The following is a 26,841-nucleotide window of genomic DNA, read 5'->3' as shown; positions in this document are numbered from 1 at the left end:
TGAGCAGGGTCAGTGTCTCTGGGCCTGGATAGCCGCTGCTCCATCCCCTGCCCACTCTCTTTGGAAGAGAACATGCTCCCTCCCTCAAACCCAAATTAGAGATTTCCTGAAGTTTTTTTTAACTAGGCCCCCTTTGTCTCCAAATAGGTCTGTGCTCGTTAAATAGCTATCAGTGTTCCCTCTGACTTAAAATGTTCCACTCATGTCTTTCAGAAAGACCACTGTCAGCTAACAAAAAAAAAATCATTAGGCTCATCACAGCATCCCTGTTTTTTAGCTTCCTGATGGAAGACAGCAGCCTTTCCTCACAGTCCCTTCCCTGCATCAGATCCTATGTGGAGGGTCAGTCCCTAGCCAGACCGGTGCCTTGTGATTAAGCTCCATCACTGTTCCGAGGACACACTTTTAAAGATTCCCCCAAACTGGATTATTTTGAGTAATAGTTTTTCCCCTTATCAGGAAATGTTTTAGTGTGCTTTTGTCCACCCGTGTTCAGAGTTTGACTAAATAAATATTAGGCTGATATGAGTAGATACAAAACCATTCAATCTAAGGAAATAGATGATACATGCCAAAGGACTTTGATGTGCTTCTTTACGGGCGATAGGAAGTGAAGACGCCCAACTATAGGGACCTTTGTGTAGCCCGTTTCAGAAAGGACGACATGATGTGTACAACCCTAAATCCAGTGCTTGGTGGCACCCGTTACCTCCAGCCGTCCACCTCGTGGTTCCTCTGTGAAATATCATCCTCATTATACTTGGTATGCCCGGCTGCCGTTTCAGATCTAAATAACGTTTCACTAATAAAGTGTTCATGCAATACGCCATGCAATCTCCTTGATATTTTTCCCTGAAATTTTTTTTATGATAGTGACTACTGTCAGTAAATTAGAAGTGGATTGGCACAAATGCAAATGGTAATGTATTAATGAAAGACCATAATTCTTTTTTTCTCTTCCTGCACTTACAATAACTCATGTTAGATTGCCTGGCAATTAACAAATATTACACATAATTGCAGGTCAGAGGACAATATTTACTTATAAGGCAGACAAACATCACTTGAATCAAGGACCCACGCTGGCGCGAGACCCAGGCTGACGAACCATTTTGGAACATTAAATCTAGTTGTGAACTGCCGGCCTCTGAAAAGTCCTTCCCCAGCGAGATCCAGCTCTCTTGTCTTTGCCTCATGTCTAAAGCATCTCTGTTTTGTTTCAGCTGGCAGGGTTCATCTACGCCTGTTATGTTGTGAAATGTATAACTGAAGAAGAGGACAGCTGTAAGTATTAAAGCTCTGTTCTGTTGTGTTTTTTTTTCAAGTTCAAAGCAGCGTCTTTACTACCTCCTCCCTAGCCTTTCCAGTTCTCAGGCAGTGTCCCCCAGCACATCATTAGAATGGGCAACAAGATTTTGTATCCACAGGGATAAAGTGTTTTCATAAAAATATGCAGGACGTTTGAAAATCAAGGAAGGATTTCTTTTGAAAACATTTTTTTTCTTGGAAGGTACTTTTAAAATCTATTTCTTTTATGATAATTCTAATAGGGAATGTAGACAGGAAACTGGAGAGGAAGTGATTTTTAAATGTGGTTAACTTGACCATTCTCTTTGTATGAACCATTTACTAGGTATTGATAACTAATAACTAATCAGGTTGACCCAGGATTACAAACCTTAACAATCAACAATTTGCAATAGCTCTTAAAACTTTCACAAGAACTGGCTTCAGATTAATTCAAGAAATTTGTCTCCAGGAAATAAAATTTTTACATTTCCTCTTTGGCGCTACACTTAGATATGAATGGCAAGAACTCTCTGTCTGAGTCTCGGCATTGAGTCCCCTTGCTTGATCCAGAGTTGAGACGATGTTCCCTTCCTACAAGCCTCTCGGCGGCTCCACCACCCTCTACTTTTCTAAAAATGTAAAAATGGCAGGTAAAAGGTTCCACTCGTTCTTTGCCTCCTAAGGACCTGAAATATGAGAACTGAAAAAAAGTACTTCTAGCCTGTCTGAGTACCATCATGGATATTTGCTCAGGCAGCTATATTTACTCCGAGGAAAAATCAAAAATGGAAATCATTCTTTTTGGTTTCCAAAAATAATAATGACTGGGGTTTTGAGACTAGGCAAAATATGATGAAATTCACTGCTCTGTTACAGGATGATTTGAGGAAAAAACCTGAAGAGAAACATGTTTCTTCTTTGCTTTCCAATCATATTAGACAGGAAGAAGCAATATCAGGTGGCTAATTTAGAGCAGGTACTTTTCAGTCATACTAATGTGTGCCATAAAAGCAGAAACACACAGCACATACTTTGTATTATTTTGTGTGTGAAAGGAAATGATGGTCCTTTTGCTGAAAAAGCATTTGTAAAATGCTTTTCAATGGATCAAGTTCTCTGTCAGGCTTTGGAGATACTAAGATTAGTAACACAATCTTTTACCTCTAGGAATGTACCCTCTTGTGGGAAACAAACCAAACACGTGGACAAAGAAGCGTAATAAAACCCTGCAGAGTGTACTGTGGGGGAGGATAGGAAAGGGGCCAGGAAATGCTTCCCAGACAAGGATATTCTTGGGCTTGGGCTTGAAAGATGAATGGAGGAAAGATAATCAGGGTGTCGACGTGGGGGTAAGGGGGTTCCTGGGAAAAACTGGGGAAGTGCCGCGGCGCAGTACCGCTGGTCGTGTTGGGAGCAGAGAAGCCAGATGAATACAACTAGGTCGTATCTTGTGCTGGGGATGGGCATCCAGAGATGATTAGAAAAGAGAGAGAGATGGGACGGCAGGAAGATGGTGTGACAGAGTAAGGCATTTGGACTTTATGTTACATAGCACGATGGTGAATCAATTGGCAGGTAGTTTATAAGAACAGAATAATATGACAAAAGTGGACTTTAGAAAAGTCACAGTGGTATCAGTATGAAGGAAAGACTTGGAGAGCAATGGGGCAGATCAGGAAAAGGGAAACTAGCTAGAGTCTGTAACGATGGCTGGGATCCGAGATGATGAGGGTCTGGACTAGGACCTATGTTGGAGATGAAGAGGATAGATGTCACATGAGACACGCTGAAACAAAGTGATTAACGGACAGTGGGTGGTGCTGTGTAAGGGACAATGAAGTGACTGATAGGTTCCTAGGTCCCTGGCATAAGTGGGTGGGTATATAGAAATTTTAGTTGAGGAAAATAGAATAGGAATGTGAAATTTGGTTCAACTTGAATGGGTTAAGGTTAAGGTGCCTGATGAATGTAAAAGAGAAGACATCTAGTAAGCACTTGTCTTATGTACAAAGGATGTATTCAAATTAGGAAGGGTAATAGATTTATGGACTCCACGAACTTTGTACAGATTCCATGAACTTTGTAAGTGCATTCAGATGTTACTGTTCAGTGTTTTTGTGCCAAATCTTTCATGAAGAGAAAATTTATAGGCTAAATGTCATGTCAGAGTTGAGTTCCTTGAACTATAATGATTGATTGTATTTCACAACGATGCTGGTGCATTTTCATCATCAGAAAATACTGACACGCCAAGTCTCCTATACAGATCATCAGCATGTATCTAGAACAATATCTCTCAGAAGGGAATCCCAAAACACTGGTTCCATGAGATGTGCTGCTCAAAAAAGATCTCTTAGCCCAATGAGTTGGACATTGAAAATTTAAAGTGCACATTTACATATTAATATCTTTGTGACTACTGCAATAAAGAAGTGTATTTGATTTTTCTTAATCCACAACTTTAGTTTAACCATGTAATAGTGGATGAGGTGTAAGGAGGCCAAATGAAGATATCAGACAAAAAGCACCAATAATTTCCCAGTTTATTCTACTCACAGTTCCCTGTGCACACAGATATTACCAGGGTAGGTCACCAGGCAGAGAGAGAGCACAAACCTGCAGGCAAGCAAGCACCTTTATTGTGATTTCTTTGCCTCTCAAGAAATGGACAAGGCTGGCTGCGCAGGTTCATTACCAGCTGGCTAAGTTAGAAAGTGGCACCTTGTAAAATTCGTGTTCACTGTGACTATCAGAGGATATAGCCTGGGGCTTTCTCAAGTCGCCAGATGTTGTTGGTGAGCGAGGGCTTACGTAGAATCAGCTGGTCATTTTGTAGATGTTAAGCCATAGTTTTTTAAAAATTAAAAATATAATACTATCCCAAATATCTGAACACAGAATGCTTTTTTCACAAGAAATTTTAATATTCCAAAGAATAGAATTCCAGAAAACTCATTTTAAGGAATTCTGCCCTGTGAAGTTTTGGCCAAATCCAAATACTCTTTTGGAAAATCAGGTTCATCTTTAAAGGATCTAACAAATGATTTTCCAAAACACTCTCTAAAGCAGTATCTATGTCTTTATATGTATTTCGACTGTAATACCTTACCCGCCTTTATTAATCCAACTTCTCATAGGCAAGATATGATTATAGTTTATAATTTTTTTCAGTGAGCAAGATATGAGTTACTTTTTTATGTTCATATCCAAGTAGGTTGAGACTTACCTTAGAGTTTCATAGGACTGAGCAAGAGATGTTTGTTTGGGCCAGTTCTCTGTCCATTTAGGTGCATTTACTTGTGGTAATTCACACACAGACAATTTTGAGTGTTGAGTGCAATGCATTTCCCATGTATTATCATAGTCATGGCCATTTGTCTGTATTTCATCTCCAGGTACTGCCTAGATAGAACACATGACTACCAATGCTCAAGGGTAAAGAAGGCTTGAAGTTTTGGTCTAATTGTTGGCAATGATGTCACAAAGGAAATAATTTTGATCCTTTAAAAGTGTTCTGTCTGGATGAAAGTCCCGGGTGCATGCATGCACGCTCTCAGAAAGGAAGCCTGGATATATGGGCAAAGTCCGCGTAAACAGGGAAGGGATGAATCTCTGTCTACTCTTAACTGTTGTGGATTTGCGATGAGACATCTGGATAGGAATGTTGTGAAGGAGAAGGTGATAGCTACCTGCTTGACAAATTAGTTAAGTTTCCTAAGAGCCTCCTAAGGAACAGAGGGCAGTTTGGGCTCCGGAACTGTGCTGAGAAAATAGCACAATTACGGCAACAAGGAGAGATTAAAAGACTCTTGGTATCAATACAAAGCTGACCGGCCATGTGCTCAGTTTTGCCACGCAGACCTCTGCAGGGCGTGTATCCAGGGAGCCTCAGAGGCAGAGACCTCTGGGAGCTATGGAGAGGGTTCAGGCTCCAGGAGCAAAGACTCATACTTAGACGCCACAAAACAGCAGCAAATTATCATGGAACTGCAGGGAGGCAGACAGCAGGCCCATTGAATGCTTCAAAGTTGTGTTCCTTATTTCTCCTTTTAAACAGTATCTCATTTGCTTTCTAGACCCCAGTTCGATTAATATTTATATGGACATTTTAATGCAAAGTTGTTGATTTTTTCTACGAGAAAGCCTGGCCCTTGAGGTTCACATCTCCAACCCTTTCATTATCTGAGCTAGAGCCACAGTGTGACAGGCAGGCTGTCTGTACAGACAGACTCACAGGACACCACTGCCATCTGCTGTGCTTCCCGGGAGGAAACAGCCACCCTGGGAGCATATACAGCAAACAGGAAGAAGGGACACTTCTACCCCCACGTATTAGTTACCTGGAGTATAACAGCAAAATACAAAACCTGGGTGGCTTAAATAATAGAAATTTATTTTTGCAGAGTTCGTAACGCCAGAGGATCAAGATCAAGGCGCTGGCAAATTTGGTTTCTTCTGAAGCCTCTTCCCTTGGCTGACAGACAACTAACTTCTTGATTTGTCCTCACATGGACTTTCTTCTCTGTGTGTACATGACCTTGGTGTCTCTTTTTCTTCTCATAAGGACACCAGACCTGTTGCTGTGGGCCCAACCCTTATGGCCTCATTTAATCTTAATTACCTTTTTAAAGGCTTCATCTTCAAGCACAATAATAACTCAGGAGGTTAGAATTTCAATGTATACATTTGGAGGGGAACACAATTCAGTCATAACATCCCATATCCAAACACACACACATGCACACACACATATTTGAAAATACTTATGGGGCACACAGTGGAGCTGGCTTGGCTCACTGGCCCATCAACCACCTGTGCGTAGGAGGGGCCAGGCTGCAGTGCTACCAGCCTCCTGGGCTCCACACTCTCTGCCTCCAGGCAGGAGTGTATTGTCGGCATCTTCTGCTGTGGGTCAGGGTGATCTGCCTTCAGATGAGTAGCTCCTCACCAGAAAACAGCTGGGACCCTGCTCCAGAGGGTGGGCCTTGATACTTGAACCCTGTTAGAGTGGGGCAACTACCACAACGTCCTTTCATCTGTTTGTTCCTGAAAAGGCAGCAACGTGTCTTCGGAGAACAGGCTTTCTCCAGGAGAGCAGACGCCCCTTGCTGAGCTGTCTTTGTGGCCGGCTCTTCACTGTACGATGCCATCTGGTGCCAGCCATGCTGAGTTTTCCTATGACCTCCAGTCTTTTCTCTTCCCTCTACTTGTTCTCTTTTACAATAGTGTGTGAAAGAAAGAAGACGTTCTGAGATTCCTGGTCTGATGTGCCTTTGATTATATCCAGGATAGGGCAAAAGGAAATTTGCAGTTGTTTCTATGGAAAATAAGACAGTGATTTATAAATGACAACACAAGAATGAACTCTGTGCTTCACATACTCGCAGCTGTAAACCCACATTTGGCCCTCCACCTGTAGCTCTTCTCGCACTTCTCCCTCAGCTCCTCAGCACCACGGTCGGATGTTCACTTGCAGTGACAGAAGTAACTATGTCTCTGCCTCATTAGCATTGTTAGATGAGAAACATCACTAATCTGTATTAAAAACCATTTGATTTCTCAATTTTTATTATCTTTCCTTACAAACCTTTGGCTTACTATTTAATCTAAAACTAAACGTCGGTCCTGTCAAAAGAAAAGGGGATCCATTTTTCTAAGTAGACAGTCTCATCTCTACAAGAGATTTAATGTATTTGCAAGTACTATTAAATATTCAAATAATCTGCAGAAAGTCACAAATGTCATTTAAAGACATATTCTAGAGGATTTATTTGGGGGAACATATTGAAAATTGGATTCTAGATGTTTAGAGACGCAAGTGCACATATGCAGGAACCCACCAACCAAACACAGGTTCATAAAAGTCTGTTCTGAATTCTTCAAACTCAACTGGCCTTGGGATAAGAGGCACGATCAATATAGAGAATCTTTCATTTGAAAAGCAAACCACAGGAAATTATTCACTTCTCTGAGGCTAATAATTTTCTGTTATTTTTGTTTGATTTTTCTCTAAAGCCTGCTGGCCTGAACATGTGTGTGTATTGAACTCCATTCTGTATGTTTTGATCATTTTTCCCATTTGTCAAGATCACTGAATTTGGATGCCATTCTCTGAGCACAGTCATACACGCTCCCACCCACCCACGGGGAAGTTGAGAGGAGGAAGCAGGGAAGAGTACCTCCCCATGAGAATTATTTGTTTCTTCCTGTTTATAAAGGAATGTATGTTGAATGAAGAATACATAGAAAATGCAGTTGTAAAAAATAGAATAACCCTACAATTCTGAAATCTGGCCCTCAGTTAACATTTTAGCATATTATATGTCCCCTGATCTTCCTTATTTCTCTCCTGCCTTCTATCTATTGATCTATCTATCCACCTAGCTACTTATCATCTGCCTATCTATCTACCTGGTTGTTAGGGCCACACTATACCTCTGTTTGGTAACCCAAGTTTGCTTTCTTGTTATTTATAAATCACTCTACAAACATAACCTAAGGGACCAGCAATTATCAGTTTTACAATGGTGCAAACTTCATGCATGTCAGGTTGACAGGTAGAGTTATGAAAATTATGGTATATTTTACTTTTCAAGTATTATACTCAAGCAACTAAATGAAGGAATAATACATTATTGTTTTATCATCTGTTTATAGCATGTGTTTTGTAATTCTACAGGTGACTAAGTGAAATGATATTGGCCTTATCTGCCAGCTTCCCTCCCAAAACAAAACTTGCCATTATTTTCCCTGAACAGAATCACATATTATCAAAGCCCAGGACCCCAAACTCTGAACGCTACTAATCTCTAGCCATACACTTCAGAACGGCAGTGGTAAGACACAGTAGAACTCTCACCTTGCTACTCCAGCTCTGCAAAGCGTGGGAGCTCTGTATTTATTTAATTTCATATCTTTTTGTTGTTTAAGATTTCTTTTGGACTATGCAGGGTTCAAATGATGGCAAACTATTGCCTATGGCTCTGTGTTGACACCTTAATTTTATAAACCCATAAAAATTAAGTGACGTGCCCAAGGTCGCTGAGCGTATTTGTAAACTTTTGACACCAGTACAGCACATAGTGAGTGACTCCTACGGGGATAAGAGAGTATTTGGGGGGCCACTGGGGGCCACACACCTGTCTCAACCACCACTATAGCCTCAGCATCTAACATTTCCCCAACCTAGAGCAGGACCCAAGGAGTATCTGGGAAATAAATGAATGAATCACTCAGCTCCCCACAAATATTTCCTGGAAACTGCTAAGGAAGTGTGACATTTCATTAGGCCCCACTTTATTGTAGCTAAATGAATAACAAAGTATAATAAAGTACCTGTAGTCATGTTCTCAACAAATAAAAGGAAACACAAAAATATGCTGTCACAGGTAAAAGACTTAAGTAAATGATCACCACCTGAAACAAATGCCTGCATATACATATGCCTCCTGTCAATCACATGCAAGTTTCTGTCTGTGACAGCAGCGTTCCCTAACAGCAAGACACAAGGATTTTACAGTAAGTCGCTAGTAATGGTCTCTTGTTCAGCCTGCTGTGAAATTGCACCCCCCTGTGGTCATTGAAGGAAAAATATATGAGCTTTATTTTTTAGTTTGGATATTCAGGTCAAAGTTGAGTCTAATTCTTCAGCAATATCTCCTTACTTTCTCTCTTTTCTCGTAATGTCTCCTCCATTATACTATACTGCTTTTTATATGCACACACATGCACACATTCTCACACACACTTTTGCACTATGATCATCTTTAAATAAATCTTATGTTCCAGATTCAAGAATATGAGGAAAATAGATTAATTCATTCCCTATCTTTTGTTGAGTCAAAACAATCAAGACCGTGTTTCCAACTTTAGTACATGTGCTGCAGAAGCCAGCACAATGCCCTTGTCTCTAAAGAATCAATGTGGAGGTGACAATATTCAAACTAGCAAAGGAGGACCTTTAAACTGGGGTGTAATGAAGGAAGTATTTTATTCAGAACACCAAAGTTATCAGTAAATGAGTAATACTCGAGTTTTTTTTCAATCAGCCTCAATGGAAAAGAAAGCCAGAGCATGTGAATGGAAGAAGTGGTGACGTTGACAGAAATGATCACAAGGGAAGTCTTCCATTCTCGTTATTCTGCCCCGCTTCCAGTTTGGGGATACCCAGCCCTCCTGTGAGAGGGCTCTGTACTTGTCTCCACACCATCTCTCTAAATGTGCCTTGACAATGGCCTGAGAAAGAAAGCAGCTGAGTGGCAGGGAAAAAAAGGCGGAGGGATGCTTTCAGCACCAGACGCGGATATTCGTGCTCACAAAATAAAGTCGCTATGTCCCTTAGTCTCTTCTCAAAGAACGAATGAAAGCAAGACAAAATGCTGGCACAGGAAACTGAACTCTGGAGCCCCTACCCCCCAACCCTGAAGCTGAGACGTGATGAGAAAGAAGACCGCACTTTCCAAGTTCGTCTTGTGATAAACGATGCTGGCGGGGGTGCCCACTTCATTAGGCTCAGTTATGCTTTCGTTTTGGAAGTGGCAGCTAATGAAAACAGAAGGCTGGGCTTAGCTATTTCCTTTCTAACAGCGGGTGGACTGAAAAACATTGCATCTCGAAGGATGGCCAGCAGGTACGCGGAAGGGAAACGTGAGCGCAGCAGCCTTACACGCAGCGCTGAAGGAGTGCCTTGTAAGTCAGTGAGCGCAGGGCAAACCCTCAACTCCGGGTGACATTTAAATGAGGCTGTTCTAGCAGCGGAGACTTGGGGAGGCCTCGGCTAGGAATGGTTGGCACTGCACGGCAAGGAGTGAAGGAGAAACAAACGAAGCTCACAGGAGGTGAGGTTTGTTTAAATAATAGAAAGTAATTAGGTTGAAGACAAAAATCAGCGATGGCATTTTATAATTACAATTAATTTAAAGGTTAATTTCCTTTGGTGCTAAAATCTTATTTAAAACATTTACCAGGAAAGGAAATTAGGATGTTACTATCAGGAGGCATCGCATGCTTCTGGGAATCCATGCCTATTATCGCTTGAAATTAGGTTAGGCCCAAAGTGGGAATTTCAATTCATTTCTCTGTAATAATAGATGGTGGCCAGGGCTCAGAGTCAGCAGGGTTGGCTGGGGCCAGCAGTGCAAAATTTGCATTTTTGGTCTGTTGGTTTATAGGATTAATTGCAAACGTTTCCAACAAAGGAGGCTGGTTTATACATGAACAACCCTGACACAAAAAGAAAATTGGATATGGATTACCGCCTTTGTAACTAATGAAGTTGATGTTAAAGGAATTCCCAAGAGCAGAACAGCTAAAAGGAAACTCATAGTCACACATCCATACACCTACATCTCTGAAATAAATTGAATGGGGCGACAATATTTCTGTTGGTTCCAAACCTGTCCATCGTCTTCTCTCTCCCAGGCCCCACCTTGCCTTCACTCTGTTTTCCAAAAGGGAATTGTCACATCTCAGGTTCAAAGGCCATGCGTATGTATATACCCTATTCAGCAGACCATCTCCTTGGAAACTTGACTAGGAAAATCAATGCATAATAGTAGTAATGGCCAGAGGGAATTCATTCTTCTGAACTAATTTCCACATGCACTAGGCCTTTCACTGATTTGCCCTTTGTAAATAGTTTGTCGACACTATTGGTATGTAAACCAGTCCCAGCAATATGGAATCGTGCAGGACCCCAGAGCCGTGGACAGTAGCAGTCACCCACTTTAATCCCCTAATTTTTACTGTTGAGGAACAGAATCCTCACATTGACTTGCTCCACATCAAGCAGTCATTTGGATGCAGCACTGGGAGCAGCATTTAAGTTTCTTGATTGTTAGTATATTTTCCACATCACTTCAATGTGGTACTCAAAACAGATTCTTCAACACTTAGTTCTCGAGAACTGCGCTCTAGGAGGCTGTAGGTTAGTCACTGGGGGTGAGGCAGGGAACCAAACAGACACTGTCTTTGCCTTCACGGTGCTTACGGTCTGGCACACAGTTCCCAGGAGGAATTGCACTGGAACGTAAGGAGAGATTGGACAAGGGGAGTAGGGATTGCGCCTGGTCTGGTTAAGAAGATGAGAAATTTCTCCCTGAGGAAGTAACATGTTAACTGAAACCTGAAAGATAAGTCAGAGGACCGTGCAGACTTTAGCAAAAATAGAAGTGCCTTTTAAAAAAATACTATGTTTTTTTATCTCTATCGGCCAAATGTACAACAAAGTTCACACAGAAGTAATCCTAAATGTTTTTAATGAGCTTGAAATCACAAATCTAGTTTCAGCTTTCCCAAATATCGATAAAAATGTCAGAGCGAGCCACCACTGGACATTCTCTTTCCTGAAACTGCCACTGTTGTTCTAAAAATATGGTTAATTTGGGCTCAGGAGTTTTGTGATTTTCTTTTCTGGAGGCTGCAGAAGGATGCAGAAATTATCTTAGCAAAAAAAAAAAAAAACCAAGGCAAGAAGTATTTCTCTACTGGATTATTATAGCATGCATCCTTTATTTATTTTTATTTCCCTGATATACATACATTAATGTGCCCACACATGATTAAAACCACTGCATATAAATGGGCTGTGCATTCTAAATACATTCAGAATGTCAGCTGAGAAGACATACCCAATCATGTCTAACTAGCTCACCTATAGCTTGTGATAACTGCTCTCAATTTCAGCTGAAAGGCATGTCATATACAATCGAAAGCAATTCGAACAGAAGAGAACAAAACACTGGTGAGTCTAATCCACCCCATCCACATGGCACAAGGCCAGCGCAAGTACCTTTAAGATGCTTAGTTGTTTCGTTGTATTCTACACACTCCCTTACTTGTATCAAAGGTATTAAAGATACCTGACTCCAGCTTTACAGATATTATTGACCTTCTCACCTTTTACCACCCTCATCCTCACTTATTTCATCTACTTCCTTGATTTCCTTCATCAGGGACACTAATTTGGGTCCATTCTTTTCTTTGCTTTTAGAGAGAGGGGAAGGGAAGGAGAAAGAGGGAGAGAAACGTCAATGTGTGGTTTCCTCTCACTCGCCCCTGACCAGGGACCAGACACACAACCCAGGCATGTGCTCTGCTCGGGAATCGAACCAGCAACCCTTTGGTTCACAAGCTAGTGCTCAGTCCATTGAGCCACACCAGCCAGGGCTGCATCACCTTCATTACAGAGAATGAAGGATTCTTCCAAATCATTAGTTTGCAAATTTTCTGCCTATATTTTCTTCTACCTTGTCCTCCTGCTTCCCTACTAGAGAATCTCTATTTAGGGGCTTCCTTCCACTGGAACCTTTGTTTTTCTCATACTTTGGAGCTTTCTAGTCATCATCTAGCTCCAGGATTAATAATGACAGTGATGGTCTCAGTAGCACCCTTGGTTTCCCTCCTTCCAACATCGGTGCCTGTTGAGGCTCTGATGAAACTGCCTGTTGATGCAGTTTCTCCACTTGCAATGCTGGGTTGCGGCTCACTGTTTCGCTCCTCTGCTGCTGACAGTGCCTCCTTCCCTCCCATTGACGTGCACAGGATGTTCCAAACCTTTCCAAGCTCCTCAAGCCTAGGACTCAAACCTGAGACAATCAATGCTACAACACATAAAATACTCACTTTCCCCCCCAAACTCAACCACACCAGCAATTATCCTTTTGTCTCCTTGTAGCCCTTCCCAAATCCAAAAGGAATGGTTCAGTTTTTTCCCCTCCAAAGTAGATCTTCCAAGGATTGACATCATCTCCTCACCATAATCTAGAACTTTGAGCTCTCAGCATCTTTATTCTTCTTCATTCCATTGGACAGCTCCTTTCCCTACATACCTGCCTGAGCTTCACAGGCCAAGAACCAGGCTGGTCCAAGCCGCTCTGTGTCCTTTAAAATAACATGCAAGGTGATTTTCAAACGTATTCAGCATATGGAAACTTAGATCTATGTTGTTCTTTCAATATAAAATATATCCCCTTTTTTTTCATCGTGTCACACAGGCTACACCTACTGCTTGTCAGACCACAGTTAACCAACTAAGTGAGCTTTAAAAGGATTTCTGCAGACCATCATCAGCCTCCCTTACCTTCTGCTGATGGCTTCTCTATGTATGCCATTCCATGCAAAACTCTGGTAAATTCTAATACAAAGTACTCCTTTGCTTTGTACAAATCTCGTATCAAAAGAGATGAGCTCCCAAATCTATCCATAATGTGTCTGTAATATGCATGCCTGTAAATATGACATGCACATGATTCTCTCAATAGCCCTATGGAGTTGGAATTGTTTCATCGTCCTCACCCTACAGAAGAAGAGAGTGAGGCTCAGAGCTGTATGACCTGCTCCTGGGTGAGATGCTGGTGAGCAGCGCAGGCACAAGCCAAGCCCAGATCTTCTGACCCCGAAGCCCTCAGTCTTTGTGCTACTTCACAGCTTCCCTGTGATGTGTCCAGCAGAGGCTACATCATTGGACAATTCTACAGCCAGATCCTGGGCCCAGCAGAAACCAGCATGTGTCTTACCTCAGGTGTCACCATCTCTGAGAACTGACAGAAATAGGCAGGAGGAAAAGATAAAACAGTTTATTTATCAAGTGGGACTTACATTTCATTTTGTGTTAAGTTTTTAGAGTGAAAAACTTAAAGTTTTTCAACCTCAAACTCAAACTATTTCTAATGAAAGAAATGTTTCATTTAGTGTGACTATTGCAATGATTGCTTTTCACTTTCACTTTTTAGCACATGTAAGTGTGTTACCACGTTTAAAATACTGAAGATCTGCTTTTGCTACAACTAAGAGAGAAACATGGAAAACAGGACCCTAAGAAAATATATTTTCTGAACAGGGTTAGGAAGTGAAACACCTGTTCCGATGTAGCTAATAAGTCTCATTTCATTCAATGTGTGTGCTGTGCCTGCCAGAAGCACAACACTGTAGTGACCTTCCAGGCAACAACAGGGTGAAGGACCCCCGTAAAGTGTTGTGTTTTCCTAATCAGCACTGAAGCTCAGATTCCACAGATTCTGCTCAGGGATGCTAGCCCAGACCGAACACCCCAGGCTCACTCAGTAAGCTGAATGAATTAGTGCCACAGGAGTACCTCTGCCTGGGAGAAAGGCGGGTCTTTTGAATTTCGCCTGTGGTTGGTAATGTTCTGAATTCTTTCTGTAAGTCCCTTGAAATTCTCACCTGCAGAGGTAACAGACATACACTCTGTGTTCACAGGCCCACACAGATTCTTTCATGTCTTTCAATGTGTTCTTCTAAATATTTAGGTTTTGCTTTCTCTGAACTGCCTGTTAAAACTTCCCTTTGTGGGCTTTTCCAGCTCTGTGTCCAAAAGAGCGAATGTTCACTAGTGGCTTTGTCCTCAACAGCCAAGGTAGAATTTTCTATTACAATACCTCACTGCCAACATGTATGAAAAATGCAGCTTCAGGTTTGCTGAACTCAGTGTTTATGATTACAAAGTTTACCTAAAAAGGACGCTCACAGCAGGGGATATATTTTAGCAAAGAATATTTATTCAAAAACAGTTTCCTTTACGTGGTGACTTTTAAATTCGACTCTTGTTAATGCCACTAAATCACAGTTATTAGACTGATATGGCACTTTACTAATATAAAATAATTGGACGCCCTTGTGGACGCTCCACGTTTCCGACGGGAAAGCAAACTAAGGCAAAGAGAAAACGCTGTAGCAATGGCCAAGAAAATGGTAACAGTTCTGCATTGTCTTAGGACCCGAGGCCAATTCCCCCAATGAGGTACAGATTAAACAAGTACACATTTTATTTTCTCACCGTCTATCTGGTTGTGTACCACTGTTTAGATTGCTATAAACTGGCCAGAAATAGAACGATGTTTTTTCTACCCATGCTCAACATTTGTGTCACTGGATAGCATTCATTCATGAATGACCCTCTCGCCCTAGTTGTCTTGATGCTAAAGGCGTCCTTGCCTCTTTCCCTCCACTTCCATGGGTCAAACAGACTCCCCGTGGTGGCTTCTCCCTGTTGGTATCTAAAAAGTTTATTTAATTTTATAGGACCCTGCAACAATTCATGCTCTAGATCTTCAATAAAAGGTCATCTCTTTATTATTGTTCAAGGCCTTACGGAAGGAAGGGTAAAAGCACTCAGTCAAATTCCACTTAGAATTCCATTTTGTCAGCATCTCTCATACTCCAATCAACTGCCTTATTTTTCTTTACAGTTCATGCAGTGAATACATTGAGGGTCTTTCATGAGCCAGACTATGTTCTGGATTCTGGGTCTGTAGTCCACAATAGGGAACTGTCCGTTCCATGCAGTTACACTGTAGTGAATGAATCACCAAAGAACAAGTAAATTTACAACATATCCTGTGAAGATGTGTTGCAATGAAGCAAAATAAAGCCAAGTGAAAAGAAAGAAACTCATGACTTATAGGAGTAGGGATCATAACTCACATGAATGTCTAGCCACTATGCTGTACACCTGAAACAAATGTAATATTGAATATCAACTGTAATTTAAATATTTTTAAAAATACCAGCAAGTCTCCAATTTGCCTCTCACCACAGTTACATTTCCCTTTTTCCAAGTGTTTCCTGGTCCTTGCACCTTACATGTGCCACTTATAAATTAAATACTACATTCCCAAATGAAACCAAACACCAACTTATTCCTGACATTCTTTTTTGCTCTGGTAAAGGCAGCAACATTCTTCTAGCCAACTAATTTCTGAATCAACTTTGAATCTTGCCTTTCTCTTTCCTTCCCTCATATTCAAAAATGTGGTATGTCCTAGGTTCCTACCTCTTTCTCCATTTATCTTGCACTCAATGTCCTATTTTCTTTGCATTCTCCTAATTCCAATTCAGACCTTCAATACTTCCTCTGTCTTTCACATTTTCTGATAAGCACTGCAATAACAGAGACAATGTACCAAGTAGCTATAAGAAAAACATCTCTCCTTACTTTGCATTGCTGTAATCAGAGCGACACAAGAAGGGGGTAAGAATATAGATAATTTCCGGAAAGAAGGACTGCTTAAATGTTTATATGATGTCTGCCCAAGTTATCAGACACAAAGGAAATGAACTAAACCTTGAAGATGTTTGCAACGTCTCTTCTTAAAGATACATTACAGAAAGTCCAAACACCTTCGTGACTCTCATTGGCAAATATAGCACAGGTGTTTTTTGCTTTGATTATTGTTCACATCAGAATAATCTGAGAATATCATAGTTGGGAACAAGGTGGAGGAATAAATTTTCTAGAAAGAACAGAGAAAAGAAGCTGGAGAATAAATAACAAAGGAGGAATCTACACCCATGAAAGACTCTGATGAAGAACCCTAAAACTAAATGAATAAGAAAGAGAAAGCCTAAAGATTTTAGATTTAACCCAAAAGGTGATGCAAAACCTTTGATAACCTTCTAGGAATTTTCTGGAGTGGCATGCGTAAAAAAACAGACATCACTTTCCAATATACTTAGTAAGGGAAGTGAATATCTGGCTTCCAGGCCCATTTTCAGCTCACGTGTGGCCCCAAGCAGTCAAATACATCTGTATTTACCTATAAAATAAAAGTAATTGTTTTTACCCACTTCACAGTGCTATTGCAAATATAAATGATATCACCTGAAATGGCTTTAGAAATTAAGTATTTTGCAGTTGTCCAAAGTTTATTTTGTTTTTATTTTTAGGAATTAAGGAGAATCCTCATTAACAAAAGGTACTTTTTTTCCTGAATAATGCAGAGTTGTGCTATAAGGCAAACATCTAAATGCCGTCACAATTACTTGGGGAAAGACCCTGTCAGATGTCTGTCTTCTATTGCCCGGTAAAGGTGTACAGTTTCCAGTAGCCACTTTAGAGCCTGAACAAATGTGATTATATTAAAGAAACAGAAAACAGACCAAAGTGGCATTAATAGTAGTCTAAAAATGGTAGTCTAGCCCCAATAAGTGAGTATTTTGGGGAAAATACCTCTTCTTCTACTCCTTTCTTCTACCTCTGTTCTCTGCCCGTACGCACCCCCGAGTTCCAGACACGACGAAAGCATCATTCTCTAAAAGGTGCAAGGTGCTGAGTCCACTACACTGACCACCACAATACAAACTGCAGTGGTCAGCTGGACCCGTTTATTCCTCTTTGTCTCCCTCCGATACTTAGGAAGACAGCCAAACAATTACTCAGAAGGGAGGCATGTGGAAAATGCCCTCACATCATTTTGCTGGCTGTGAACACAGGCATGTACATAAAGTACAGAAAATATGCCCTTTAATTCTGGTTTAGATTTGACATCACTGCCCCCGCCTCAGCCATGAGTGAAATGGTGAAAGTCCATCCTGGTTACATTCAGATCCTTTTCTTTTCTCTTCTTGGTTCTGAACCACCCACTACCAGAACCTCTTCCGTGGCCCTGGCTCATCTGAACAATCAGAACATTCGCAACTTTTCTTCCATCAGAGATTTAGCGCTATTCTCCCCAGCTGGGTAGCTGTAAGCCAGCTCTACCACCCACACACCAGACAGCTCAAGGCTAATAGGAGAAAGACCCAGACAACTCGAGTGCCATTTCCAAGACATGCTTCATGCCCCTTCCAGCCTTTGCTGATGTCTTGGGAAGGTACATTGCTCCAAGCTCAAGCTTTGTTTCCCATTTTTGGTTCTGATTCTATCCACTGGACTTGAAGATTCACCTTGGTTTCTTCATGCTAGCCTTTGGTTCACTCCATAATCTTTGGCTTATTAATACCATCTGCTTTTTTCTGCCATTCATTTTAAATTCCTGGTGGGGGGGGGAGCTGTGGGAATATTGAAAAGCAAAAAAAAATGAACAATAACAACTCATCAACCTGAGTTTAACTTGGATCTCAATATTAGTGGAGGAGACCCTACTGTTCACATCCGCCCTGACCTTGGGCTACGCTAGTCCGCTCTACTGTCCAGCACCAGGGCCAGGGGTTGGTGGGAGCGTCCTACTGAGAGGGACCCTCAGAGAGAAACTTTAACCCTGTGAAAACTTCTCAGGAAACTATTCCTCAAGTAAGTCTCAGAGTTCACGAGGTAAACCCAAACAGAAGAATTTAAACACTCTTTGCATCAAATCCCTAGTCACAGACAACAGTTTCTCAAAATATAAACTTTAAAAATAGGTGCCATTCAATTATTATTCAGCTCTTCTGGTACTGTTTATATTAGCTAATGTAAAAATGTGGGCCACTCAGAAAACAAATGAGGTTTGTTCTCTTTTCAGTTATCTTCTATGAAATACTTGGTATAGTTCCTTAGTTGTCCCAAATTAAGTATTTTCTGTCTTTCTTTCTCCTGCACTGCATAGGCTTAGAATGAGTCCTAATTTTTTCAGGAGGGGCAGCTAATTGTCTTTTTCTACACCGTATGCCTCACCCAAGGCTTTACATTCCTTATCTTATTTCATCCTTATGCTAATTGTATGAAATAAGAATTATAATTCCTGAGTTAAGAGCTATTAGGAGATTCAACCACACAGCTGGCAAGTGGTCAAAGCAGTATTTGAACCCTGATCCTTCTAACATCAGGCCTCTTTTTTCATTATATTTCGATTTGATGAGAAGGAAATTCTGCCTCAGCAAAAAGAGTTTTCACTGTATAAAGAAATGAGATATTAAACCAGGAAAAGACATGACGTCACTTTAAATGTACATTTCTACGTGAAAGTCAATCAGATAAGAATCCACACTGTACTGTCCAACTAGGTGGCCTTCTACAAAAGGCTACACTACAGAGACAGGTGAAAATCAGCGGTTGCTAGAGACCAGGGAAAAGGCAGAGCACGGAGGGTTTTTAGGGCAGTGAAACCATTCTGCACGATGTATATCATTACGCATTTGAGGAAACCCACAGAATATAAAACTCCAAAAGTGAACCCTGATGTGAACTCTAGACTCCGGGTGAAAACGACGGGTCAGCACAGGTTGTCCGTTGTACCACAGGTACCTCTCTGGTGGGGACGTTGGTAGTACCAGAACTCTGTGCTTTCTGCTCAGCTTTGCTGCAAACTTTGCTGTAAAACTGCTCTAAAACATAAAATGCACTTAAAAAATAGGTTCCCCACTAAGCAGAGAAATAGACATCATAGACTTTATGTTACATCATACTTTGGTCCAACCTCTACCTGTAATACTTAAGATACTGTAAAGAGAACCAAAATTAGTTAAAACCAAAATACTAGAAAAAGTAAAGGTACCCTCGGGCGTCCTAACTCAGGCTGTATTTCCCTTTCTCCTTCTTGTCACCAATTTTGTCATCCTCTCTTTTGTTATTTTCACCACACCACTTCTACATCCAGGAATGGAAAAAAGAAAACAAAAACAAAACTTTTTCACAGGACTCTTAGTATTTACTGTTCCAGTTACTATTGCTGTAAAGCATAGTGTATAAAACAACCACTTATTATGCAAATGCATTCCGAGGGTTAAAAATTCTGACAGGGCACACTGAGGATGGCTTGTCTCTGATTCGTCATGTAAGAAGCCTCAACAGGCAAGACTTCAAGACTGGGCCGACTCAACCACTGGGGACTAGAGTCATTTGGAGGCATTTTTCCCTGCAAGTCTGGAAGGTGATGCTGGCCATCAGCTGGGACCTCAGCTAGCCTACCGGCTGATATACGTATCTACGGGTCTCCACTGGTCTCTCCACATGGACTAGTCTGGGCGTAGTAACTCTGTTCCAAAAAAAAGAGCAACCCAAAAGAACAAGAGGGGCATATGTGACATTTTTATGATCTAACCTTGGAAGTCACATAGCGTTACTCATGGTATATACTCTGTTGTTCAAAGTGGCCACAGAGGTCTATCCAGGTTCAAGAGGAAGGAACATAGACCCAACCACTGGATGGTAGGTGTGTCGGATTACATCGTAAGCACATATAGAATAGGAGATAATAAAATAGGCCACAATAACTCTTGTTTTATTTTATTGTGTCCTAAATATCTAGCTCTCTATTACATTTGAATGTTTGCTTGTTGGGCATTGCTCCACGTTTTTATTTGTGATTGTCTATTTCAGATTATAAACCACGTGAAGGAAGGGGAAGCCATGTTAGGTTCATTTTTCGAGCTACGACATAGCGCCTTGTACTTAGCAATCCCGGTATATAGTAATATCACTAGTGCTGCAATTGCTGATAGGTACGTGCACCTGGGCCATCATGACTTTTACGTTTACGTGTGAAATGTGTTGCGGAAGACCTCTGCACTAACCAGAAAGACATATAGCATCTTTAATATGCAAGTGAAGTTTGTTACAACAGTTAGGGCTTGGTAGCTTGAGAGGAGAACTTCAGTCCCCCTTCCAAGTGGATAGATAGATCCTTGTAAAGCAACAATTGAATCTCACAGGTGAGGCAGTGAGGAAATCACTACCTTTAGGGAACTATTTTTCCCTCTACAATTAGTCACTTTTGGTTTACTAGATTATTAAAAGGTTTAGATGATGAATCTGTGTGAGACCTTCATCATGAATGTTTACCTCTTCTGAGAAGTGAATTAATGAAGTCAATTGTCCTTTTTCAGTTGATTTCATAGGTGGCTTTGACTCTTATGGCTATCAAGGGCCTCAGAAGACATCTCATTTACAACTACAGCCTATGTACATGTAAGTGCTTTGCTTGGGAGGCATTCTTCTGGGATACTAAAGGATGGTTAAGTAAGCAGTCTTGTGGCACAAAGTAGATGGCATGCAACTTTCCTTCCATTTTATACTTCAGTATTTTCTCATGTGGTTTTGACTGGGGTAAATTCTAATAACATTTTGTTCATAATTATTTAAAACCTTAACTTTTCAGAAATGCTATATCTAAAGTTACCTTTAGTCTTATATAAGTATCGACTACATGGCTAAAAAAAACACCTTATATAATATACTAATTTTTTGAATTATCCAAAAGTTATATGTATTTAAAGTGATATAACACTGCCAGTAATTCTTTGTAACTGTATAAACCACGTCTTGGTTTTCCCAAGATAGTCTCAGTTTCCATGGGTGTCCTGGTATAATTACCACCAGCACCCCCTACTCCTCTCAACCATGTTCTCGTTTGGGTGACGAATGACAGGTTATCACTCTAGTTATTCAAAGTGTCCAATGATCAAAAACTGAGCCATACTTTATCATTTTTCTGATGTGAAAAGGAAACAAGCATATGATAACACTGAAACTCATCAGACCCTTAACGCCAGCAGGCAAGAAAGCAGATATACAATCAGAGCCTGATTTTTATATCTGTGTTTAGGCAAATTCCCTTGGATAACAACTGATAACAAATTCTATATATCAGCATCAAGTGATATGCTGAATTGCAAGCGAAGATCAAAATAGAAAGTAAGATTCCAATTCATTTTGACATGTGAGCTTCTCTCTTTGAAGATGTGTGTTTTTTGTCGTTGTCCTCCACCATCGAACCATTTTACCTCTGCATATGGTTAGTGTGCAGGATGGTACAGGGATGTTTGGAGTATTTCTCCAGAGGGATTAATCTTGGTACACACGTTGTTAGCTCGTTTTTAAAAGGGGGATTATCTGTGCATGATGCCTCCACTTCTCCTCGTGCCCCTGGGCTCCCTGGAAGCACGTGGCAACACCGCTCACAGACGAGCCTCTGTCCGCTCAGACATCAGGCATGTGTTACGTGGAGCATGCCCTCTGCAAACAGTCCGTCACCCGTCCCCTCTGCACCTCCTACAACCATCGCCCTGCCTCTGGCTTTCACGCCCATACGTTTTCCGTCCCCCTGTCTGTTCTAGAACCCCTGTCCCATCTTTCCTGTGGCCTCCAAGTCAGTCTTCCTGAAGCAGCATGCAGAGCATTTCACTCCCCAGCCCCAAACTGCCCCCGACTCCTGCTGTCTGCCGAACACAGTCCACGCTCCTTCCACAGCCTGGAAGCCTGCTCTCACCTGGCCCCAAGGTTTTTTTGAAATGTTATCTCCTCTCCTCAGCCCTTGGTACTTTTTAAGTTCCAACCATAAGCAGATGATGTTGGCACATGCTCAGAAAATGTAATAATAACTAAGAATTGACCCCTGTCCTCCAGGAGTTTATAATCTGTTGAGGGTGTGAATGGTCTGATACCTCCTTTTGACTATCGTTTGGCAACCAAACTAGAATTTTTGGTTTCTGCGAGTGTAACATGTATTTCCAATTTTTCATGATTGTCCATGCTGTACTCTTGACACAAGCATCTTTTTTTCAAAGTTCCACTCTTTGAGATCCCAGTAACTTTTAAATTATACCTTAAAATAGAGTTCTTTTGTGAAACATTTCTTGCTCTCTTTTCCTCCTTCATTTCGTTTTTTACCCCATCCTACATAAGGTAAATAGTTGTATTCCAGACTTGATAGCTTAAACAACAAGAAAACATGAAATGATAAATTCTCTAAATACTTTTCCATTCTTCTCAATATTGTATCATAGTCTTATGTAAAACATTCTATTAAAAAATAAAGACAAAGTAGTAAGGAATAGTGGTTAAGATGACCTACTGAAGATAGATGGGCTGAGATAAAATCCCTTATGACCTTGGACATATAACTTTATTTGAACCCCTTTATTTATCATCACCAAGCTTAAGTTTCCTCACCTGAAAAATAGAGATGACAAGTACATCATGTAACTATTCTGAATTTATATAAAATAACTCATGAAAAGCATATAAACCATAAAATATGTCAATAGTAATTGCTTGATAAACATAATCTATTAGTAATAAGAATAAGGCTCACATTAACTGATTTTACTCTTGAAAAGACTTTATCAAGCCACAAATTAATATATACTATATTTCATCCCCAAAGGATTTTTTCCTCTGTAAACAATATAACTCATATACCAGCCCCAGTAGCATGGAAAAATATGTTTGTGTCTGAGAGCAAACCAGGACGTCCAGAAGACTTGCAATTGTTCGCTTTTGACAATAGCACATGGCACTTTTAACACACAGCATTTTATTGTGTTGGTCAGTAGGAACAATCAATAAAAATGATCCAGCTACAATAAATTAGATGTAACCACTTATATAAGGATCTGCTATACTAATAACATAAGAATACTAACCATGCTTAATCAAGTGTATTAGTTCAAATCGAACACTTATAATGTTAATATCTTTCAAGGGGGAATTTGGCAAATTTTTTACCCATCATTAAACTCCTTGAGGACAAAAGTGCCTGTGATTTTATTAAGTAGAATACTTTAAGTACTAAACCAAAAGTAATAAAAATATTGTTTTCTTCCTTACTTCTAGGGAATAGTAAAATTATATGAGCTTTCAAGTCTCACTGTTCATAAGTTAAATGTTTAATGAAATTTGAATTTAGGAAGTTAGAAATAGTTAGAATATACAACAGCACACTAATGGAAATATGACTGCTATCCCTCCCACAGAACATCCCCTAGAAACCTCAAATACTAGAACACTAAGGTTATTTTACAGATGAGGAAACTGAGTCAAGTGGAAGGAACACAAGGTCACGCAGCTTGTCAGTTGTGCAGCTCCCATTACCAAACAGGTTCCCAGGCCCCTCAGTTTAGTGTGCTTTCCAGATTCATGGACAGACTGTGGGTGTGCTGAGGCACTGTGGTCGCTGATTTTTGCTTTAACTTACTTCTACCTCTTCACACTAACTTAGCTGGCACACTTCCATTTGGGCCTGCACCCTCCCTGCTTTATCTGTGTCTCTTTCCTTCCCTTTTGATCCCACATTATGCAGTGTTGATGAAGGAGGGCTTTTCCAACTTTGTAGACCTCAAAATCAATCACAGCAGAGCCACACTGTCTATTCAGATCCTGTGAAAAAACAGAAGTGATTCACACATAAACCTCACCCCCTGCTGAGCAGCAGAGAGCCGAGGGTTTCCTATATCTCCGTCCTTCCGGGTGTACCTTCTGTCACCCCACCATAAATAAGTCTCATACAGTAAGAGCAATTTAACATCACGGGCCAGTTCACTCGCCCTAACAGTATTATACAGCCACTGCAAGTAAAAGCTGTTCCTTGGGAGGAGAGCAAACACTTAAAAGCAAGGTGCAGTTGTAGCTGTGGGGCTTCCATTGTCCCCAGCAAATCTGTGGCGGGGAGCCTGGACGGAGCCCCGAAACACTGCCTGCCCTACTTCCCCTCACAGCCCCGCGCCCCCCTCTCCCGACCCCCCATTGTCATCAATGAATAAGTCCTCTTTTTGTATTTTTGTTACATTCTTGGCCTGTAATTCTTCATATTACCTATAATCCATCTCAAAAGGAAAGTTATTATTTTTCTTATAATTTGGTAAACCTCTTTGGCACCGACAATAGCTGTGAAGTCGCAGCAAAGAAATAGTCCCCCGTCCACAAGTTCATTTTCTTGCAGAGTAGCTGCGACCGCCACAGGCTCTGTGCCATGAGGATCAGAGATCCGCTGGGGCTCCCGCATGTGACTCTGAGAAAGCCCTACCAGGGGCCGTTAGACATCATTTGAAAACATTGCATTCTTTCGGGCCACCTAATTGTACAGCAATACGTGTTCATTTTATTTGTCCCCAGAAATGGATTTTAAATTACTTGAGTAGCTCTCTATCCAGTAAATTACCATAAGTAACCTCTATCTAGAAGGTTACACTGAGAAAAAAAGGAGAGTAAAATTGTCTATTTAAAGGACAATTGGGCTTGGACTTTTTTGGGGGGTGGGGGTGGGGGTCGGCTTTGCTCCTATGCTTAGAAAAGTGAGAAAAGGTGATGAGTTTTCTGCCTTGATTAAAACATTCTCTCTCTCTCTCTCCACCCCCTCCCCACCCCCCTCTCAGGTCAAAATAATACAGATGGCTTCATAATGTCAGCTCCTGGACCTTACAAAAAAACTTGTTTCGCAGTGGCCTCCTGCATTTTATGAAGAGCAAGAAGCAATGAGTTTAAATATATATACATATGAACAGACCAAACACCAAGTCTCACATCCACTGGGACACAATGCACAAACATACACTGAGGCACACACCGATTCCACCTGGCCTCCTCTTTCTAGCCAAAACAGACAAATATGCAGGACTTGCCCATCCTGGATTTCCTGAAAGCAGGCTTCTCTTGCCCAGGCCTTTGGAAAGTTCAAAAGGAGGCGTGCTGGTGCCCTCTGCTGGCCATCACTAACCAACTCCTCTGCAACTCAGCCCCTGGGCCTCTGCAAGCTGGGAACTCATCCAGGCAGGGTCTGATAGCTTCAGAGTCCTGCCTCCTGCGCCCCATACGTCTCGATAGCACCACTGCTATGTAGGCAACGAAATTGCAAAAACAAACACACACACAACCTGCCGTGATGACCTTGTAACCCAAGTCTAAGATGGCGGGTTGTTTGCCCTAAAGGCTGTACCGTATATACTTGCCTTAACCCACCTAAGTTGTGCGCCCAAGAGTCTCAGTGCAGACATCCCCAAGTCACTTCCTTTAGGCTAACACACTGCTGTTAATTCCGAGTGAGTTCGAGTGTGTGTGTTCTATGTCAAGAAACAACACCGAATAGCCCAGCAGCTCCCGTGTGTCTGTGTACGAAAACTGCCAGCTGTCAGCAAAGTGCTTTACCATTGAGCCTCCACGGTGGCCAAAAAGAGACAAGTAACAATAATAGCAACAACAATAATTGTCATCTTTATAGTTCTTAAATACGGTCTTCGGAAGGGGTTGGGTGGGACAAAGGAAAATTTAATAATCTACTAACGTCAATCTACTGGAAGCAGAAAGCAGAAACGGGCGTAACACTGATTTTATTTATCGCACTCTAGGTGCTTTTGTAAGTAACTACCAATGTCTTTTACTAACACAGAAACAGCTGTGGATTTCTATCAACTGAGGCCAACTGAATATGTATTAGCTATGTTTACTCTTTTATATCTAATTCCAATGGGAGACCCTGTGTAGGTGACTTTTTTTCCTAACTTCGGCGTATGAGATTATTTTTGGGGTGGGCGGGGGGACCGATAGTTACCTTGGTGAAATCTTCGAGATCTCTCTGTGGCGGCCGGGGGGGTCCGTTGTGTGTTAGAGTGTACTTTACTCCTCCTGTATTATTGTGGCAGAAAACTGTGCTGTTAGTGTAGTTGGCAACAAGACGCCTTTGGAAACTTAATAGTAGGTCAATGTGTTTAGGGAATATTCTGAAACTCTAGGAAATTCTGTTCTCTGTATTCAAGCATTATTTGGTTTTCATTAGTGGAAAACATAATTAGTTCAGGCTTGTCAGGAACTCAGATGAGACATGGTTTTTCTTGGATCCACCTGAGACATTAAAATCAATTTTTTAATGACTATGCCATGTTTAAATGTGGTGAAATTCAGACTTGAAAAGTCATACACTGGCATGGAGCAACTTTTTCTCTTGGTTTCCATGAAGTTTCCGTTACTGGGTTAACCTACTTTGGACTTCATCCCATCCAGAACGACATAAACCAGTCCTATTACTACGTTGCATGGGTATCTATGATAGGCACACACATACATTTGAAAAGGCTACTATTGGAACATGAGCTACAAAGAAAGATTCCAACTCTCATGCTTGA

The 26,841-nt window shown here is 41.1% G+C and overlaps 1 long non-coding RNA gene across 1 annotated transcript; it reads left to right on the top strand.

The window, feature by feature from the left end:
• Positions 1-1,223: 1,223 nt before the first annotated feature.
• On the top strand, positions 1,224-26,785 carry LOC118986733 (uncharacterized). Its single transcript, XR_005066440.1, has 3 exons — positions 1,224-1,284; positions 20,833-20,914; positions 25,099-26,785. It is a non-coding gene; the product is annotated as an uncharacterized LOC118986733 (long non-coding RNA).
• The last annotated feature ends 56 nt before the right edge of the window (positions 26,786-26,841 follow it).

This window comes from Sturnira hondurensis, unplaced genomic scaffold (genome assembly GCF_014824575.4).
Source record: "Sturnira hondurensis isolate 20B ecotype Veracruz unplaced genomic scaffold, ASM1482457v3 Scaffold0004474, whole genome shotgun sequence".
Classification (NCBI taxonomy): domain Eukaryota; kingdom Metazoa; phylum Chordata; class Mammalia; order Chiroptera; family Phyllostomidae; genus Sturnira; species Sturnira hondurensis.
This window is presented reverse-complemented; position numbering and strand designations above follow the sequence as displayed.